We start from the raw sequence: 22489 nt of genomic DNA on the forward strand, positions 1-22489 counted from the left end.
CCAGGAAAAGGATCACAGACAATATTTTGAAATCCTTGGCCAAGTGTATGGTGGCAATCAAAAAAGCAACAGAATGTTAGGAATTATCAGGAAAGGAATGGAGAATCAATGCCTTGGTATCACTCCATGGTGAGACCGTATCTGAAGTATTGTGTAAAGTTTCAGTCACTGTATCTCAAAAAGATATAGCTGAACTGGAAGATACAGAGAACAGTGAGACATTTGATAAAGGGATGGAATGGCTCACCTTAAAGGGTTTTTATATACCGCGGCTCGTTAGTAAACATCACCTCGGTTTACAATGAACATAAATTAGCAACAAGCTTTACAATCCAACATAATTAATATGAGGAAAGGCTAAAGATGTTAGAGCTGTTCAGCCTGGAGAAGAGAAGGCTGAGGTGGGTATGATAGAGGTTTATAAAATCATGAGTGGAGTAGAAAGAGTAAATATGAATAGATTGTTTACTCTTTCAAAAAATACAAAGACGCAAGGAGTTAGAAAGTACCCATTTAAAACAAATCTGAGAAAATACTTTTTCACTCAACTCATAATTAAGCTCTGGAATTCATTACTGAAAGATGTGGTAAAAGCAGATAGCAAAACTGGATTTAAAAAGGTTTGGACAAGTTCTTGGAGGAAAAGTTCATAAACTGTTGTTATTAACCAAGCAGACTTGTGGAAAACCACTACATATTCTTCGGCTTTAGTAGCATGGGATCTTGCTAGGTACTTGTGACCAGGATTGGCCATTGTTGGAAAAATGTTACTGGACCCTTGGTCTGGCCTAGTATGGCAATTCTCATATTCTTATAAATAACAGGTAGATCTTTAAAAAACACAAAAAACCCCCCCAAAAAACTATAGCTTTTGAAAAAGGAAAAGCCATCTTCTCAGTCCAATGAAGATATAAGGCGAATTTACAGAGTTTAGGGTCCTAAATTAGCTCTTTTGAAAACTGACTTGGGCAGAGTCACATACATTCTTACAATAATTCATTATCTAATATACAACCCTAACTCTATATGGCTTTACAAACCAACTCAACAGCTCTGCTCAATGGACAAATGTATCCTTGAAGTACCCTCAATTTAATAAAAAATAAATAAATAAATAAATAAAAAAAATCGCACATCTGGACTTAACACGCAACCGATCTTTCTTAGTCGCAGGCCCAACTCTGTGGAACTCCATCCCTGAAGAAATCCGCTTAACATCAAACACAAAAGAATTTTAAAAATTGCTAAAAAAAAAAACTTTACACATCAGCCTATAAGATTAGCTAACAGACCTACTTTCACACTTCATTTAGAGATATCTTCTCTCTACTAGCATATTTTAATTGATACTGTAAATTAATGTATTTTAATTTTGATTGTAATGTCGTATATGTAAACCGCTTAGACGGTCAGATTACTGCCCTATTCTGTGGTATATAAAAAAAAAAATTAATAAATAAATTTAGGGAAGCTACTGGGGTATATTTAGGTTAGGGAAAAAAGTTTGGAGTTTAGCAATAGATACCTAATGCACAGGCTCCTTAATCTAGGAAAATTTATTGCAGGCCTAAATTTAGGATACAAAATTTAGGTGACTTTTCACCTGAAAACTTAGGCCCCCATGTTTGGATGAAAATATGGGCCTAAAATTTGAGCTCAGCTTTTTTTTTTTTTATTATTGGCCACTAAATTCCTAAATTCTGTTGATGCAAGGAAGTGTTAAAGTTGAAGGTACTGAGAAAGCTCTGTATCTCCTAGTCTGCATCTCTTTACACTCAGCAAATGGCAGGAATCAACTCACATAATGCATGCATGTGGTGGCAAGTAATCTGGCAAACATCTTTTGAATCATGATACTGCAGAACAAAGGACATAATAGTGAAAATTATGTGAGTTTTTCTTCCATCTGGTATTTTCTCTATAATCAAAAAGTAATTAAGTAAAAGGGTTACCAATCACATGTCCAACTCAGAGGCCGATGTAATAAGGTGTGCTCAGCCTAGCGTGCAGCTAGACGCGCGGTTGGATGAGTGTTTTGAACACGCTAGGATAACTCCAGATGCAGTAATGGGATTAGCACGTCCAAAATTCCATCCAAACAAGCACATAGTTAATAGCTCTCAACACATGGAAATGCAGTCATTGGAGACGTAGTTTGTTATTAATTTGATATTTGTAAAATTGTAAGCAGTTATGATGATTGTATCCAAATAGCGGTATATAAATGCTTTTAAATAAAATAAAGATGCCATGTAGATAAGGCTATTAGCTATTACCCTCGATTAAAAAAAGAAAAAAAAAAAATCACCGTGCACCTGAAGTGTACTTTTTAACATGTAAAATGTTATGCCTGTCCTGGAGTAGTGCTTCAAGGGCTCAATTTAAAAAAAAAATAAAAAATTTGCTTTTATGTGGTTCTTCGCAATACTAACCACAAGGAACCCATGCAAAATTAAAAAGGCTCCTGGGCACCTAATGCCAAGGAAACGCCAGGGACACACAATTTCCCCTAGTGAATCCTTTTTAACGCGGTAGTTCATTAACCTATTTCATCGCATGCCCAGGAGAGGTAGATAGGTGCGAGTTAGGAAAACGGGTGCTCATATAGCACGTTTATACTGCATCAGCCTGTTAGTGTCTTCTAGCTCAGTTTTTGTCGGTCTTAAGAGTATTCCCTAGCCAGTTTTTCAGGATATCTTCAATGGCCACAGAATATTTTATGACTGGTCTGAAAAACACTTTTCTGGCTAACCAAGAAACCAGCTTTAGGGATTATGTCCACTATGGTGAATTTTAATATTACTTGTTAATTTGTTTTCCTTGAGTCCTACTAGACCAGTGCTTACACATGGAATTCTCCTTCCAGAGCTGCCAGAGGACACACTTTATTTCCTTTTGTGATATCACATCTAGCTATAAGAAAGGTGTGGTCTAAGGCAGTTGCCAGTAACCTTCTATCAGAGCAAAGGGACAACCACGCTATCCCAATTTTGATAATGGGACAATGAGTAAGAAAGAAAATTGGGGGGTGTCCACAATTCATTCTATGAGCATTTAACTGATCTAGGGGTCTGCTTTTTCCATGTGTCTGGCCACCTTCCCTTTTTTTGCACAAACTGAAAAATAGGAGGAAAAACTGGAGGCTCCCCTTCCCCAGACAGATGGCAAGGACTGGCAGGAGAAAAGCACCTTGCACTACGCTAGGTTCTGGCAGCACAGTATTCCCAGGTGGGATTTGGTTTTATTTAGCAGGACTCAAGGAAAGGAAATTAACATGTAAAATTTAATTTTACCTTTTTCTTCTGGCTAGACCAGTCCTTACACATGGGAAATACCCAAGCTGCTCTCAGCCCACGTGGGAAGAAGATAGTTCTGCTCTAAGAATGCTCAAATCAAAAGCTCCTCGAATCCTGCATTTACGTACTTTCTTTGTTTCATACAATACACTTTATTGCCTTATGTTAATTACCCCAATTATTCAATGTTGTATCTTCTCTATTATGACTATCATTGTATGGATATTTTCTTTTATCATCAAGTTCCGTTGACATTCCCTCTTCCAAGTTAATTTGCACCATGTGTTCCATTTATTGCGTTAAGTTCCTTGTAAACCACTATGATGTTCCCATGAATATCGGTATATAAAAGCTGCCTCTGCCTTGGCTTGCACATCTAATCTGTAATATTTGGTAAAGGAGTACAGGAAGGACCAAACGGCATGGGGATTCACCGTGAGTCGGTGAATCCCCATGTATACCGGCAGCCAGGTGGGATGCTAAGTCCATCTGCATACACTAAGGAAAACGAGATTATCAGGTAAGTAATCTCTACATTTCCTAGCGTGTAACAGATGGACTCAAAACAAGTGGGATGTACAAAAGCTACTCCCGGACTGGGTGGGAGGCTTGCCGAGGTCCGTTCAGGATTGCCCTCGCAAATGCTGTGTCCTCCCTGGCCTGGACGTCCAGACGGTAGAATCTGGAGAAGATATGGAGGGAGGACCACGTCCCCGCTTTACATATCTCTGCAGGCGACAGCATCCTAGTTTCTGCCCAAGAGGCCGCTTGAGCTCTGGTAGAGTGAGCCTTGACCCGTAGAGGTGGTGGTTTTCCCGCTTCTACATAGGCTGCCTTGATAACTTCTTTGATCCAGCGGGCGATGGTTGCCCGTGAGGCGGCTTCCCCTTGCTTCTTCCCGCTGTGAAGGACGAACAGGTGGTCCGTCTTTCGTACTGCTTCTGACATTTCCAGGTATCTGGACAGCAGCCTGCCGATATCGAGATGGCGTAGTATTCGACCTTCTTCAGACCTTCCGTGGTAGGCAAGGATATGGTTTGGTTGAGGTGGAAGTGTGAGACTACTTTGGGTAAGAAGGAAGGAACCGTGCAAAGGTGGATAGCCTCTGGAGTGATTCTGAGAAATGGATCACGGCAGGACAGCGCTTGTAGCTCTGAGATGCGGTGTGCTGAGCATGCGGCCAGCAGGAACACCATCTTCAAGGTTAACAAGCGGAGGGTCAGGCCTCGAAGGGGTCTGAAGGCGGGTCCCGCTAGAAATTCCAAAACTAGGTTGAGGTTCCACAGGGGCACTGGCCACTTCAGTGGCGAGCGAATGTGTTTGACTCCTTTCAGGAAACGTGAAAAGTCTGGGTGTGTGGCAATGCTGTTGCCTTCACTCCGGGGACCGTAGCAGGATAGCGCTGCCACCTGAACCTTGATGGAATTGAGGGACAGACCCTTCTGAAGTCCATCTTGCAGGAAATCCAAAATGATAGGGATCTTAGCGGCATGTGGATTGGTGCCGTGAGTTTCGCACCAGGCTTCAAATACTCTCCAGATCCTTATATATGTTAGTGATGTGGAGAACTTGCGTGCTCTGAAGGAGTGTATCTATTACCGGCCCAGAGTATCCTCTTTTCTTCAGTCTAGCCCTCTCAATGGCCAGACCTTAAGAGAGAATTGAGCTGGATCCTCGTAGAGGATGGGACCTTGCCGCAGCAGGTCCCTGTGTGGAGGCAGGGGAAATGGATTCCCTGCCAGTAGTCTTCTCATGTCTGCGTACCAGGGTCTTCTTGGCCAGTCCTGGGCCACTAGAAGAACTAGGCCTCTGTGCCGCTGAATCTTGTGTATAATGGCGCCCAGCAGGGGCCATGGAGGAAAAGCATATAGCAGGATCCCCTGAGGCCATGGCTGGACCAGGGCATCGATCCCCTGGGATAGAGGATCCCGCCTGTGGCCGAAATATCTGGGTACTTGAGCGTTGGACCTGTCCGCTAGTAGGTCCATGCCCGGCGTCCCCCACTGATCCACAATAATCTGGAAAGCTGTGGGCGACAGCTGCCATTCCCCCTGGATTTAGGCTCTCTCTGCTGAGGAAGTCTGCCGTGGTGTTGTCCTTCCCGGCGATGTGGACGGCAGAGATGTCCTGTAGATTTGCTTCCGCCCAAGACATCAGGGGGGGCTATTTCTAGGGATACCTGTCTGCTTCTGGTTCCGCCCTGTCGGTTGATGTATGCCACTGTGGTGGCGTTGTCTGACATCACTCTGACCGCTCTGTTTCGGAGTCTGTGGGCACGGGCTATCCTGACTGCCCATGCCTCTAGTCGGTTGATGTTCCACCCCGACTCTTCTCTGTTCCACCGCCCTTGGGCGGTGAGTTCTTCGCAGTGTGTTCCCCATCCGTTCAGGCTGGCATCTGTAGTGAGCAGGGTCCAGGTTGGGGAGGACATTCTTGACCCCCGGCTCATGTGGCCGGGCTGCAACCACCACCGTATCTAATTCCGCACTCTGGCTGGTAGAGGTAGGTGTACGGTGTAGTTCTGTGATCGTGGGCTCCACCGAGATAAGAGGGCGCGTTGTAATGGTCTCATATGAGCCCGCGCCCATGGTATCACCTCCAGAGTGGATGCCATAAGGCCGAGGACTTGTAGGTAATCCCAAGCTGTGGGCCGGGTGGCGCTCAGCAGAGCCTGCAGACGATTCCGGAGCTTTGCTCTCCTCTTGGCGATCAGACTGACCTTGTCTTCCTGGGTGTCGAATCGGACTCCTAGGTATTCCAGCAACTGAGAAGGCTGTAGGGAACTCTTGTTCAAGTTTACTACCCATCCTAGGCTTTCCGGAAGAGCTATAACTCTGTTGGTTGCCTGGTGCCTCTCCTCCGGTGACTTCGCCCTGATCAGCCAATCGTCCAGGTAGGGATGGACGAGGATTCCTTCCTTCCTGAGTGCTGCCGCCACTACCACTATGACCTTGGTAAAGATCCGCAGCGCGGTGGCTAACCTGAAGGGTAAGGCTCGGAACTGGAATTGCTGATTCAGGACTTTGAAGCGTAAATAGCGCTGGTGATCCTGATGGATCGGGATATGCAAATAGGCTTCTGACAGGTCTAGGGAGGTGAGAAACTCCCCTGGCTGTACTGCATTCTTGACAGACCGTAGAGTTTCCATGCGAAAGCTGGGGACCCGTAGGTATCGGTTGACCGACTTGAGGTCCAGGACGGGCCTGAAAGTGCCCTCCTTCTTGGGTACTATGAAATAAATGGAATAATGTCCAGAAATCGTCTCCTCTGCAGGCACTGGGATTATGGCTCTTAGTGCCAGGAGCCTCTGTAAGGTCACTTCTAGTGCCGCTTTCTTGAGAGGCAAACAAGGAGATTCCACAAACTTGTCCGGCGGGAGCTGAAGTAAATCCAGGAAATAACCTTCGCGGATGATGGCGAGGACCCACTGGTCCGAAGAAATCTCGACCCACTTGTGGTAGAAGAGGGTTAGCCTGCCCCCTATGGCAGCTACCCCCGGATGAGTCGGCTGATTGTCATTGTGGGTTGCGGCTGGGACCAGAACCCGAGCCGGTTCTCCTCTTGTTGTGCTTAGCCCGAAAGGGCTGGTTCCTGGCCTGAGAACGAGGTGCTTGATAGCGAGCCCTGTAAGGGTTGAAGCGCTGAGAGTTTCTACCTCTGGACGGTCTAGGAAACGAATGCTGGGTCCTCCGACCTGTCTTCTGGCAGACGGGGTAATGGAGAGGCACCCCATTTATTAGCCCAGTTTTCGAGTTTGCTGCCGAACAGTAGGGATCCCTTAAAGGGCATTCTAGTGAGGTGCGTCTCTGAGGAAGAGTCGGCAGCCCAGTTGCGTAGCCAGAGCTGTCTCCTGGCTGCCACCGAGGATGACACTCCCTTGGCTGCCGTACAGACAAGGTCGGAGGCTGCATCAGTGAGGAACGCGAGAGCTGATTCCATGTCTTCTCCCGGGGTGTTGTTTCTCGCTTGTGATAAACAGGAACGCGTCACTACGGTGCAGCAGGTCGCGATTCTTAGGGACATGGCTGCCACCTCGAAGGCTTGTTTCAGAATGGTGTCCATGCGCCGGTCATGTGTATCCTTGAGGGCCGCTCCCCCCCTCCTCCGGAATTGTGGTGCGCTTCACAACTGTGTTAACGATGGCGTCTACCTTAGGGCACGCCAGCAGCTCCTTGGATGCTGGATCCAGAGGGTACATGCCTGACAAGGCCCGACCCCCTTTGAATGCGGCCTCCAGCGCAGTCCATTCCAGATCTATTAGCTGCTGTGCTGCTTGTAGGAGGGGAAAATGGTGAGCCGATTGGCACAGGCCCTCTAACACGGGGTTCATGTTAGGGTCCCCTGGGGCGTCCCGGCCCAAAATAGCCAGTTCTGATAGGCATTGTGAGACCAGGCCTGGAAGATCCTCTTTCCGAAAGAAGCGTCTCATGGTCCGATCTCAGAGGGAAGTTCTCCCTCCTCGGGGGGCTCCTCATCTTCCTCGGAGCAATCCGAATCCCCATACTTGGGGCTTCTGGGTGGCGAGTGGTTGCGCCTAGGTCTCGAGGGTCCAGGGGCCGGATCATTCGGAACAGAAAGGCCCATTCAAGGAGCAGACTGCATCTGGACAAAGGCATGGATCCCCTTGAATAATTCCACCCAGGAGAGTGAAGCCGGATCTGGCCTTAGGGGCACCAGGTCTCTCGGGGTCCCTGGCTGCTCACCGCAGCCTGCTAAGTCCGGAGTGTTCCCTGAGGAACCGCTGGGCTGGGACCGGTCCTGTCCTGGAATTCCCATGGCCGCCTCACATTGGGCACATAGGGAGTCTGCTTCCTCGCTCTGTGTGGCTCTGAGGTTGCATGCGGAACAGAGGCTTAGAGCCCTTATACCTGATTCTGGAGGTGCCTGCTCTGCGGACGTATGGGCTCTCTGATGCTCCATACGCTTTGCAATATGTATCGCCTACTAATATGCGCTTATCCTGTGAGAGTGCGCTTATCAACCTGTGCTTAGCTGCGTGCGCCTATGAACGGGCGTCTTATGAACGTGCGCCTATAACATGTGCCTATCAACGGCGTCTTAGGAACATGCGCCTATCAACGGTGTCCTATGAATATGCGCCTATGAACGTGTGCCTATCTATTAGCGTGCGCCTAGCCCGCTTGCGCCTAGGTAGTGAAGGCGAGTAGGCAGGTAAAATGGAGACCTCCTCGGCGGGCTGCCACTGAGGCAGGCCCTGCGAATCCTCACTTCCTCGGAGACCACAGTAAAGATGTAAGCCTTACCTTGTCTTCGGCGCTTCCCGGCTGTGACCCGGGCGGTCTCCGGCTGCGGGGGGAGAGGGTGAGTACCTTCACTGCCGCGCTCGAGGAAGTGCACCCGCTGCCTCTAGGCCGCTCCCGAACTCGTCTCGCTCGGGGGGCCAAGTCCTCGCAGGGACCGAGGCTGCTTCTACGCCGCGCCCGAGCCCTTCTCACTCAGGGGCTAGGTCCCTGCCGCGAGTCGGCCACCGGACCGAGGCTCCTACTTCCCAGGGACCACGGAAGTCAGCTCGGGAAACTCAACTGGGTGAGTGACCGACTGGTATCACCACAGGAGTGCGGGGCTAGTCTTCAATAGGTTTTCTTCTAGGAATTTAGTCCTTAGAATTTGGAAACACGCTCAGCGAGCGTGAGGTAGCTCCCAAACTGCTTTGGAGATGGAAATTACTGAATTTCTACACTTCCTGTGGGGGTATATGTCCCGTGCTGACGTCAGATCCATCTCCAACTGCTAGCACGAGCACACTATACCCCCATCCATGAGTCCATCTGCTACATGCTAGGAAATAGTGACATATCATATACGTAAAGACTTGATGGCATGTGATGAACGATTCTTTTTGTGGGCTAGTAGAAAGAATGTCCTGAAAATGAACATCCTTCCTAGATTAATATACCCATTTCAGCATGTTCCATGTTACTTACCTGAGGGGGGTCTTTTCTTTGCTGCAGCTGGCACTCACCAACTTTATTTGGTAGAATAGATAGGCCCACATCAAACCATGGATGTTATGAAGGTTGAAGGAGATGGAGGGCATGGCCCTACTCTTTCTATAAGGCTATTACTGGGTAGTGGGACTCATAAGTGCATTGGTATGGTTTCATAAAAGACCAAAAACCATCGTGACGCTCCCCGGAAGTTCCTGACTAGGGGGTTAGATCTCCCAATTTTACTATTGCAACCAGAGTTGCTTTCTGATGCCCGAAAAGCTAGCCGTGCAAGCCTGCACATTTCCCATATTTTCAAAGTATGGAAATCCATAGGAAGAAACTTAGGGCTGGATTTTAAAAGAGACCCGGCAACGCGTGTAAATCCCAGGTCTTTACAAAAGGGGCAGGGCCAGAGGCCTCCGACAGAGCGGCCATTGCCACTCTATTGGAGGATCGCGTGCTGGCAGGCGCAAAAGGTAAGACAAGAGTCGGGGGGGGGGGGAAGGAACGGAGGAAGGCAGCGCGGCTCAGCATGTGCAAGGGCCACAACTGTGCACCCCCTTGCGCGTGCCGACCCTGGATTTTATAACATGCGCGCACCTGCGTATGTTATAAAATTGGGCGTACATGAGCATGCACGCTTCTTTTAAAATCTACCCCTTAGAGTTTATTTTGCAAATTCTGTCAGGAATAATGCCCAAATGGTAGAACCTCCAGCTGGCAGCTACATTTCAAAGGGAGGTGACAGACTGAGGAAAGCTAGGCCTGAAGTTCTTGGGACAACTATGGGAGGAGGAGGACAGTGTTCAAATGAAATGTTTTCATGAACTCCAGGAGGAGTATGAACCTGTCCATGCTTATTGGAGGAGCTGAATGGATTAAAGAGAACAGGGTGGGAACCACAGGTCCCCAACTCTGTGAAGGTGTTTATTCAAGAAGATGTTCCTAAAAGGGGATCTCAGTTATATACAGCAATATTGGAGTGCTAGATAAAATGAGATCCTCCGTTAAGCCTAATAGTGCACTGGAAAATAGATTTGCAAATAGACGCGAGTGCTGATTGGAAAGCTTCCTGGAAAACAGCCCACAGGGTTTCATTCTGTAGTAGGTGTGTGGAATTATTGATCAAACTTCTCCAAAGAGTATGATTTCCAGCCTACTACTCTAGATTTCAGGCAGAAGCATCACATGCTTATACATGTGTTAGACTTGCCCCTTTGTGGAGGAGTTCTGGAAACAGACTGGGCTGGAGATGCGCTGTTCTCTTGCCACTGCTCTGCCTTTTGGGGTGGTAGGGAGTTAACAACTTAAGTACTATAAGAACATAAGATATATGCCATACTGGATCAGACCAAGTGTCCACCAAGCCCAGCATCCTGTTTCCAACAGTGGCCAACGGACTTCTCCTCCAGGAACATAGCCAAACCAGTTTCAAAACCAGCCACACCAACTACCATAACCACATCCTCTGGCAACAAATTCCAGAGCCCAACTATGTGTCGAGTGAAAAATATTTTCCGACTTGCTTCAAATGAGCCACTAGCTAACCTCAGAGTGCCCCCTAGTCCCCCCACCATCCGAGAGAGCAAACAACTGATTCATATCCACCCGCTCAAGTCCCCCCATGATTCCACAGACCTCCATCACATCCTCCCTCAGCAGTCTCCCCTCCAAGCTGAACAGCTCCCAACATCCCCAGCCTGTCCCCAGAGGGAAGCCATCTCACACCCCCCATCATTTTGGTCGCCCCTCTCCGCACCCTATCCAGTGCAACTCCACCTCCCTTTAGATACAGTGACCAGAACTGCACACAGCACTCAAAGTACGGTCGCACCATGGAGCGACACAGAGGCACCACAACATCCACCGCCCCACTCACCATTCCCTTCCCAACAATCCCCAACATTCTGCCCGCCTCTCCAACTGCCACAGGACACAGAGCCATCCGCTACTATGCCTGGGTGGTAACTCCTAGTATGGAACCCAAAATCGTGCAACCACAGCAAGGGCTATCTATCCCCATATGCATCACCCTGAACCTATCCACACCAAATCCAATCTGCCATGTAGATGCCCAATCCTCCAGTCCCCCCGCAGCCCATCTCAACCTGCTCAAGATTTAACTACTCTGCATGATTTTGCATCATCTGCAAATTTGATCACTTCATTAATTATACTCTTTTCCAGATAATTTAAAAATATAATAAAAAGCATTGGTCCAAGTAGAGATCCCTGAGGCACTCTACTGTTTACCTGTTTCCACTGATAAAATAGACCATTGCATCCTAATCTCTGTTTCCTGTCTTTTAACCAGTTTGGAATCCACAAAAGGACATCATTTCCTATCCCATGATTTTTTAGTTTTCTTGGAAGGGACTTTGTTGAATGCCTTCTGAAAATCCAAATACACCACCACATCTACCAGTTTACCTTGGTCCACATTTATTCACCCCTTCAAAAAAATGTAGGAGATTTGTGAGGCAAGACTTCCCTTGGGTAAATCCATGCTGGCTGTGTCCCATTAAACCATGTCTATCTAAATATTCTGTGATTTTATTCTTTATAACAGTTTCCACAGTTTTTCCCTGCACTGAAGTTAGGCTTACAAGTTTATAGTTACCTAGATCACCGCTGAAGCCATTTTTAAATATCGGGGTTACATTGGATACCTTCCAGTCTTCAGGTACAATGGATGATTTTAATCAGAGGTTATAAATTAATTGTAATAGATCTGAAATTTTATTTTTTAGTTCTTTCAAAACCCTGGGTTGTATACCATCGTGGCCAGGTGATTTACTACCTTCAGTGTTTCAATCTGGCCTACTCTATCTTCCAGGTCCATAGTGATTTGGTTCAGTTTTATTTGAATTGTCACCCTTGAAAACCATCTCCGGAATGTGTATCTCCCCAACATCCTCTTTAGTAAACTCCAAAGCCAAGAATTTTTTTAGCCTTTCTGAAATGGCCTTATCTTCCCTAAGTGTTCCTTTAACCACTCTATCATCTAATGATCTAACCAACTCCCTCAAGTTTTTCTCTTCAGATATATTTTTAAAAGTTATTATGAGTTTTGCCTCTACGGCCAACTTTATTTCAAATTTTCTCTTAGCCTGTCTTATCAATGTTTTACATTTAACTTGCCAATGCTTTATTTTATTTTCTTCTGATGGATCCTTCTTCCAATTATTGAATGAAGATCTTTTGGCTAAAATAGCCTTTCACCTCACTTTTTAGCCATACTGTTAATCATTTGCTCTTCCTTCCACCTTTCTTAATGTGTGGAATATGCCTGGACTTCACTTCTAACTTTTTTTTTTTTTTTTAACAATGTCCATGTCTGTTGCACACCCTTAACCTTTATAGCTGCACCTTTCAGGTTCTTTTTTAAACTATTTTATCAGTTTCCTTTTTGAAGTTTAGTGCTAAAGCCATGGATTTATTTATTGCTCCCCTTCTAGTCATTAATTCAAATTTGATCCTGTTATGATCACTATTGCCAAGCAGCTCCACCACCGTTACTTCTCTCACCAACCCCTTTCCCATGTTTAACTTGAACTTGACTCCAGAAGTTGCCTCTAACGGACTAATAGCCTAAACTACGCTTGTGTTTAATTACTTTTACCTAAACACACATTATTGAATATAGTTACAATAATTATATATATTTGGTCGTTGAAACATCATTTACTTATAGCATTAAGCTGTTATTTGTTTTCTTACTCTTGAAAATGTAATAGGTAAAGCCTGTTGCTTATTCCTATCTATTTATTATTGTTAACTTTTTTTTTGTACTTATTGTTTAACACTTTATGTAAAGCCTGTTGCTAATATTAATGTTTAACGTAAACCGAGGTGATGTATAACCATACGTACCACGGTATATAAGAATCTCTAAATAAATAAATAAATAAATAAACTCCAGTGCTCCACTGAGATTAGATCTAAAATTGCTCCCTCCTTTGTCAGTTCCTGAACAAATTGCTCCATAAAACTGTAATTTATTCCATCCAGGAACTTTATCTCTCTAGCATGTCCTGATATTACATTTTCCCAGTCAATTTTGGGAGTAACTGAAATCTCCCATTATTACTGCACTAATAATTTGGCAAATTTCCCTAATTTCTCTTACCATTTCACTGTCAGTCTCATCATTTTGGCCAGGTGGATGGTAATATACTCCTATTACTATACTCTTCCCCAACACACAAGGTATTTCTATCTTTTAGATGGTTGAATGTTTCCATAATTTATCTCTCACCTTTCTTACTTCTAGAGATTATATCTTCTGCTCCTTCAGTGTCTCTCTATATGGCATATAGTGAAGGCCGTGTACTATTTTGTTGGAGCTTCTTAGAGGTAAATAGTCAGTATGCCAGCTAACGCCAACATAGCTGGATAAGTATGAATGGCCATAAAAGTGTGAGAGCTTTCCAACAAGCAAATATATAACCAGCTAAATCTAAACAACTGGACATAACTGCATAGAAATGTACATGCTGAATGATATTAAGTGGCTATTTGAATATGGGGTAGAATGACCATTGAAATTTGAATACCATGACATACTAATTAAGTGGTGATATTTAAAATTAGCTGGATATCAAGAATAATAGGCTAAATTCAAATATTGCTACTTAATCACATAAAATAGATACATAACTAGAGCATTAGTATAAAATGTAGCTGGTTATTCTTGATATCCAGCTAACTTCAAATATCACCATTTAGTGAAACATTATTGATAACTGGCTACATTTATATATGTCAAACTATATTGTATTTAGCTGGTTAATTTAGAACATGTGAAAGATTAGTTCTGAGGCTGAGAGTGTCCTCTAACACCTAGGAAAAACATTTTGCAAAGTGATGCCACGGAGCAGACACTAATTTCACAGGAAAAAAAGAGTAGGCACTGTTGGCCAGGCTTGTGCTGGCCAAAGAGAACTTCTTATAACCCTCTTGGCCCAGGAGGGGCAGCATGAAGGCCTGGACAGAGACTGGAATGAGATTTGGAAGCAGATTAACTGGACAGGATGCTTTTTATTTTGGGTTGAAGGCTAGACCTAGGCCGTATATCAAAATTGTGCCTTCTACTCAGGAGGAAGAAGCCAGTGAGATGTCATCCCAGCATGTCTCTAAGTAGAGGGTGTCCTTTGAAGAGTACGGCAGGATGTATACTTGTTGATCATTTGATACATGGAGATAGGTTCATGATTGCCTCTCTTTGGAAATCTGCTCCTTCAATTGCCTGCTGGCGTAGAAAGGTTCATGAAATTGCTTTAATTGAGAAGCTTTGCTACCAAATAGCCATTTATGACAAGTTTTAGGCATCTTATTGGGCACAATGGGAAGAAGTAGTCAGTAGTTTATCCTTCTTATAGTCATTTTCCGTTTTCTGTTGGTGTTTGCTACTAGGGATGTGCACAATTTTTTTTTCGGTTCGTTTTTGGGGTGGACAATTTCAGTCCACTCCCCGAACCTGGAAACTTTTTTTGTTTCGCTTTCGGAAACAGACCGAAAAAAAAACCAAACCTGCCCCAACCCTTCAAATTTACTTAATTACAACCCCTCCCCCCCCACCACCATCCCAATCCCTCCCCCAAGACTTACTAAAAGCCCTGTTGGTCCAGCGGGGTTCTGGGAGCGAGCTCTCCCTCCCTCTAGGGCCGTCGGCTGCCACAAATCAAAATGGTGCCGAGGCGCTTTGCCTTTATCATGTGGCAGGGGCTACCGGTTCCATTGGTCAGCCCCTGTCACATGGCAGGAGCAATGGATGGCCGGTGCCATTTTCTTAGGATTTTGGCAGGTACTAAGTAGGAACCATAGGGCATTGTGGTTTTGTTCTGGACTCTCTGTACATTAATAATAATTCTCTTCATTTTGAGCATTAATGTACATTTGATTTGACACAGCTTGATTGTAAAAGTGAAATTCTCTCTCATGTTTGTAATAACTATCTTTGCTGAAAATAAAGAGTTTAAAAAAGTAGAAATGGCTACGAGAGAAAAGTAGACTGAATTTGATAGGTACAATTCCTTTTTCAGTCTGAGAACAAGAGGGTAGATTCAAATATTTTATGCAGCCATGCACCAAAAATTTGCAAAACCAAAATAGTCATTCACATTCATCCTTTTCCAGAAAAATAACATATACTGTATTTTTCACTCCATAAGACGCACCTAGGATTCAGAGGGGGGGAAATTAAAAAAAAAAAAAAAAAAAGTGTGCTAAACTGGCTCTGTTCCCGGGCATCTGTGCATCTTATGGAGCAAATTTGGAGAGTGCATAACATTTTTTTTTGTCCCCATTTCGTTTTCAGGTCTGGGGAGGTCCATTTCAGTCCACTCCCCAGATCAGAAAACTTATCGTTCTCTTTCTGTGGGACCCCCCCCCACACTCCAAGACCTGCCAAAAGTCCCTGGTGCCCTTACTATGTCACAGGGGCCGACCAATGGCACCGGTAGCCCCTGTGACATAGAAGGGCACAGGGCCATCGGCGCCATTTTGATTACTGGCTGCCAACGGCCCAAGTGCAGGAGATCGCTCCCAGACCCCCACTGGACTTTTGGCAGGTCTTGGGGGGGGGGGGGGGGGGGTCAGGATGGTAGGGGGTTGTAGTTCGTTTTTTTTATATTCACTCCATAAGGCACACAGACATTTTCCCCCCACTTTTGGGGGAAAATAAGTGCTTCTTAAAGGAGCGAAAAATACGATATATATAGAGAGATTAGATATATATAGAGAGAGAGAGAGAGAGAGAGAGAGAGAGTTCTCATGTTAGGCAAACTATTTTTAATTATCTGTTACGTTTACACACTGTTAATCCAAGTTCTGAATGGGAACATCAAAAGATTTTAATAAAAATTACTTAACTAACAGTGGTTCATATTCTTTAATCTGATAATTGTATAGCTTACAGGATCCCTATATCTAAAAAAAACCTTTGAAGTCCAGTATAGGAAGGTTTTTAAAGCAGTAGTACCAGCTAGATTCCTTAAAATAATGCCACCTTCTTGGCTCTATTGCTTCCAGTATTGGAAACACACATATACATATTCCTTTATTTCCCCTCTTTCAAGGGAAGTTCAATAGTTACTTCCTCTACAATAAGGAATACTAAAATCTGTTTTCATAACCTTAACAAGTGTGGCATCCCTAGTGGCAGGTCCTTTGGGGTGACTTCAGGCTTGGAAGCTTATTCTCAAGGACTGCTGCAGCAGATTCCTTTGTGGCAGAGTCAGCACTGTAGCTTCTCCTGGGAGTGATGCTGACACTGTAACCTTTAGGCAAGGAGGCTACTGGTTAAAGTTACTTATACTGGGAGGCCATCATAAAGATAGGAGATTGAGACAGGTCTGTACTCATTCCATGCTAAAAGTAAGAGTCACCTTCCAGTCATGGCACCCTTTTGCTATAACTTAAAATAAGGTATTGCACACCCAGGCAGTAGCTTAATATAGTGCTCTGGAGTTTATTGAAACAAACTTCACAGAAGAGAAGTCACACACCACATAGAAGTGTTGCCCAAAATACATTTCCACCTAATCAATGTGAGCTTGGGTTTCCTATCCTTTTAAACCAGTGGTTTGTTAAAATAAAAACAAGCTTCTTTCTCTATGCTCTTCTATGCTTTCCTTCAATGTACATATAGGCAATGCAGGCTTAATACAACCGAATATCATCTAATTCTCCCAGATATAAAGAAGTGCCTGAAAAACCCCATTAAAAGAAAGGCTCCCGAGGCCAGCTACATAGCCTTCATGACAATTCTCAACAGCCAGCATAGTTTAATACAACAACCCTTTTTACACAGCTACTAGCTCATAGTTGTTGTCAACCCCAAAACATTTCTTTTTCTTCATAGTAATTCCTACTTGGTTCCCAACAAAAATAAGTGCTCTCAGCATTTAAATAAAACCTTCTACCTTTGCTTTTTCAGCAATAAACCTAGCAACTCTAATTAACCCATAACAGTGCTAGAGACTCTTAGCCAACAAATTGCTGCACAGAAATGAAAAGGGAAAGAGAGATATATTAGGGCTGACTTAGCTTTAGAATAAAGGTGTGCCTGGGTACGGTTCTCCTTCTGCCTCAGCCTCTCCATCCTCCTCACCTTCCATTGAGCTCTCCTGAATTGCCTCTCTCCTCTGGAGGGCCCCTCCCTTTATATGAGTTAGTCTACTCCTCCCTAGGAAGACACTGCCTCTGTTTCCCTGCCCCCAACACTTCTAGGGGCTGACTACCAGGGCATCTAGAAATGTAGTTTCCTTTTACTTCCTCCAAAGGAACTTTCACACCTCTTGTCTGGAGGCTGCAGGCTCGAGCTCTCTCTCTCGCTCGGAGGAGCGAGCTGCTTCTTTTGCTTTCCTTCAGGGGAACTTTTTCTTCTGGTTCCTTCTCCCCAAGGCAGGGGAAAATCTCCCTCTTTCCCTTCAGGAGTTTGGACTTGCTGCAGCTGCTTCTGCCTCACCCCAGGTAAGCCATCTTTTCACTTCTTTGCCGAGGTTTTCAAGGCAAGGCGCCTGGGTGTGGCAGGAGTAGCTGCAGTTTGTTCCTTGTCCCTTCCCCATTTTTACCTTTTTTTTTTTTTTTTTTTTTTTTAGAGTTTTCCTTTGGTGGTTTTGTTCTGGTTTGTTCCCGGTTTGTCTGCTTGTAGGTTTGTGGTTTTTGTTTGTAAGTCTGTTTGTTTGTTCCTTTATTTCTTTTGTTAAATTGTTTGTCTATGGTTCTGAGTGTCGTGGTTTATCTTATTGTGTGTTCCTAAGTTAATAGTTTTTCCCCTCCCCCTCCTCCTCCTATTTTTTCCTTTTTGCTTGAGTTTCCCTTCCCCCATATTGGCTTCAACATCATGCACAGCCGTTTTAGGCCTGTGCACAGCCTTTAACTATCAAGCCTTAATTGGCCCTCCAACGTCCTGAGTCTCCTAAGCTTCCTTCCCTTCCTTCCCTTCCTTGTCCAACCCCCCCCCCCCCTGCTTTTCCCCTTCCCATCCTTTTGTTTTAGTTTTTTCCACATAGTAAAAACCCAGGAAGGCTCATTCACCAGCACCATTAAGGCTATCATAGTGAAGAGAAGCCCCCCTCTTATCACCACCAGCGGCACCACCAGCGCCTAGGGACCACCCGGAAAGCCATCATGCCCCGGAAGGGTCCAGCAAGGTGGCGGAGCAAAAACTCTACCAAACCCAAGCTCCGGAAGGTAGAGTAGCCTGGGAAGCCAGCAGTGGGACCCTGTGATGAGCTAGGGCCCGGGAGTCCGGGTGAAGGGCCCTCAAAGACATTTCAAAGACAGACAGAGACAGGCGTTGCACAGCTTGTTAAGAAAGTGCAATGGGCCCATCGCCTAAGGCAGCTTGAAGCAGAAGGAACTCCCTCTGCTCCACGCACAAGCAGGGCGCCCACTGTGGAGGAGCCCCCTCCCGTGAAGGAGGGCTTCACGGGCGACGACACATCCCGGACACAGTTCCAGGCCGAGCCAGCGACACCTGTGTGCGATACCCAGGCTGGGGCAAACACCACTAACCTTGGCATTACCAGCGAGGGCGGGTCAGCCGATAGACTCCCCTCAGCCAGAGACACTCATACCCACAAGGGGCCTCTCCACCGACGGACCCCCGAACAAGTTCCTGTACTTCCTTTAGAAGTACCTCCTCTATTAATCTTAGACATATATGCTCAATATCTGAATTACATCTGCATTTGAAGCGAGAAAAGAAACATAGGGTCTTATTCCAAAACACTTTTTTCCTCATTCTGCAATTACATAGGAAACCTTTATTGAATGAGGCCCCTAAGATGTTTAAATATTTTGGGCAATGAATGCAGAAGATTCCCACCTGATACACACACTTCAAACTGCAGTACCAATTATGACTATAGAATCTGCAGACAGCAATTACATTGTGCTCAATCTCTCATTACAATAAAAATTGTCTAAAAAATAACTGCACTACATTCTGGGAACTGTTGAAATCTATTCACATTAGGTGCATTTGTTGCACAGAGATCACCTAGGCAATTTTTGCAGTCACAATAACAGATCACTAATGATTCACCAACTTCAAACCAGACATGGACATATGAACTAAAAACATGACTCACATCTACCATTAACCACAATGAGATGCGAGTGCAGCCAAATCTTGAAGCAAGTGTTACATCAATACCGTTTGTATTCACGATTTGTATCAATCCAACACACAAACAGAATGTGGAGAGAACATGTAAGATAAAGTACTAGCTAAAGCAGAACAGAGATTCTCGCAAAATTATACATTCAAGAGTGCATGAACATAAATGTTAGTCTTGAAACTACCATAATCTTACAATGAGTGTGTACAGGAAAAGACCTTTATTTGTACTCTACAATCTTTACCACTTTATCACTAGCATGATTTCATTCTTAAGATGTCAGATCCACACAACTTCTTGCTGCTCAGACACAGAGTGTATTAACTAATAACCAATAGCTCACTAAGAACATAAGAAATTGCCATGCTGGGTCAGACCAAGGGTCCATCAAGTCCAGCATCCTGTTTCCAACAGAAGCCAAACCAGGCCACAAGAACCTAGCAAGTACCCAAACACCAAGAAGATCCCATGCTACTGATGCAATTAATAGCAGTGGCTATTCCCTAAGTAAATTTGATTAATAGCCGTTAATGGACGTCTCCTCCAAGAACTTATCCAAACCATTTTTTAACCCAGCTGCACTAACCACATCCTCTGGCAACAAATTCCAGAGCTTAATTGTGTGTTGAGTGAAAAAGAATTTTCTCCGATTAGTCTTAAATGTGCTACTTGCTAACTTCATGGAATGCTCCCTACTCCTTCTATTATCCGAAAGTGTAAATAATGGATTCACATCTACTCGTTCAAGACCTCTCATGATCTTAAAGACCTCTATCATATCCCCCCCTCAGCTGTCTCTTCTCCAAGCTAAATAGCCCTAACCTCTGCAGCCTTTCCTCATAGGGGAGCTGTTCCATCCCCTGGCCCTTTATCATTTTGGTTGCCCTTCTCTGTACCTTCTCCATCGCAAGTATATCTTTTTTGAGATGCGGCGACCATAATTGTACATAGTATTCAAGGTGCGGTCTCACCTTGGAGCGATACAGAGGCATTAAGACATTTTCCATTTTATTAACCATTCCCTTCCTAATAGTTCCTAACATTATTTGCTTTCTTGACTGCTGCAGCACACTGAGCCGACGATTCAAAGTATTATCCACTATGATTCCTAGATCTTTTTCCTGGGTGGTAGCTCCTAATATAGAACCTAACATCGTGTAACTACAGCAAGGGTTATTTTTCCCTATATGCAACACCTTGCACTTGTCCACATTAAATTTCATCTGCCATTTGGATGCCCAATCTTCCAGTCTTGCAAGGTCCTCCTGTAATGTATCACAATCCGTTTGTGATTTAACTACTCTGAATAACTTTGTATCATCCGCAAATTTGATAACCTCACTCGTCTTATTCCTTTCCAGATCATTTATAAATATATTGAAAAGCACCAGTCCAAGCACAGATCCCTGAGGCACTCCACTGTTTACCCTTTTCCACTGAGAAAATTGACCATTTAATCCTGTTCTCTGTTTCCTGTGTTTTAATCGGTTTGTTATCCACGAAAGGACATTTCCTATCCCATGACTTTTTAGTTTTCTTAGAAGCCTCTCATGAGGGACTTTGTCAAACGCCTTCTGAAAATCCAAATACACTAACATCTACCGGTTCACCTTTATCCACATGTTTATTAACCCCTTCAAAAAAATGAAGCAGGTTTGTTAGGCAAGACTTCCCTTGGGTAAATCCGTGTTGACTGTGTTCCATTAAACCATGTCTTTCTATATGCTCTACTATTTTGAACTTTAGAATAGTTTCCACTATTTTTCCCGGCTCTGAAGTCAGGCTCACTGACCTATAGTTTCCCAGATTGCCCCTGGAGCCCTTTTCTAAATATTGGGGTTACATTGGCCACCCTCCAGTCTTCAAGTACAATGGATGATTTTAATGATATGTTACAAATTTTAATTAATAGATCTGAAATTTCATTTTTTAGTTCCCTCAGAACCCTAGGATGCATACCATCCAGTCCAGATGATTTGCTACTCTTTAGTTTGTCAATCTCGCCTACTACATCTTCCAGGTTCACAGTGATTTGGTTCAGTTCGTGTGACTCATCACCCTTGAAAACCATCTCCGCAAATGGTATCTCCCCAACATCCTCATTAGTAAACACGGAAGCAAAGAATTCATTTAGTCTTTCTGCAATGGCCTTATCTTCCCTAAGAGCCCCTTTAACCCCTCGGTCATCTAACTGTCCAACAGACTCCCTCACAAGTTTCTTCCTTTGGATATTTTTTTAAAAAATTTTATTATGAGTTTTTACCTCTATGGCCAACTTCATTTCAAATTCTCTCTTCGCCTGTCTTATCACTGTTTTACACTTGACAATGCTTATGCTTTATCCGATTTTCTTCAGATGGATCCTTCTTCCAATTTTTGAAGGATGTTATTTTGGCTAAAAATAGCCTCTTTCACCTCACCTTTTAACTATGCCGGTAATAGTTTTGCCTTCCTTCCACCTTTTCTTAATGCGTGGAATACATCTGGACTGCGTGTCTAGGATTGTATTTTTAAACAATGTCCATGTCTGTTGAACACTTTTAACCTTTGCAGCTGGTTTTTTTCTATTTTCCTCATTTTATCAGTTTCCCTTTTGAAAATTTACGTTAGAGCTCTAGATTTGTCTCCCAGTTATTAGTTTAAATTTGTTCATGTTATGATCACTATTGCCAAGTGGCCCCACCACAGTTACCTCTCTCACCAAATCCTGCATTCCACTAAGAATTAAATCTAAAATAGCGCCCTCTCTTGTTGGTTCCTAAACTAATTGCTCCATGAAGCAGTCATTTATGACATCCAGGAACTTTGTCTCTAGCATGTCCTGATGTTACATTTACCCAGTCAATATTGGGGTAATTGAAATTTCCCATTATTATTGTGCTGCCAAATTGGTTAGCTTCCCTGATTTCTCTTAGCATTTCATCATCTGTTTGACCATTTTGTCCAGGTGGACGGTAGTATAGTCCTATTACTATACTCTTACCCAACACACGTGGGATTTCTACCGATATAGATTCTACTGAGCATTTAGTCTCTCTTATGATCTTTATCCTGTTGGACTCTATACCCTCCCAGACATAAAGTGCCACCCCCCCACCAAGTTGATCTTCCC

General features: G+C 44.3%; 1 protein-coding gene across 4 annotated transcripts in view; it reads right to left on the reverse strand.

The window, feature by feature from the left end:
- ECI2 (enoyl-CoA delta isomerase 2) overlaps window positions 1-22489 on the reverse strand; it is a 133220-nt gene that overhangs the window by 99196 nt on the left and 11535 nt on the right. Inside the window, exon 1 of one of the 4 annotated variants that reach the window (XM_029590578.1) lies at window positions 17545-17669. The exons of the other annotated variants lie outside the window; for them this stretch is intronic. The gene's annotated coding sequence lies outside the window, so the exon portion shown is untranslated. Of the gene's footprint in view, window positions 1-17544; window positions 17670-22489 lie in introns of those variants that run through there. 4 annotated transcript variants of the gene reach the window in all.

Source organism: Rhinatrema bivittatum, chromosome 2, assembly GCF_901001135.1.
Source record: "Rhinatrema bivittatum chromosome 2, aRhiBiv1.1, whole genome shotgun sequence".
NCBI lineage: Eukaryota > Metazoa > Chordata > Amphibia > Gymnophiona > Rhinatrematidae > Rhinatrema > Rhinatrema bivittatum.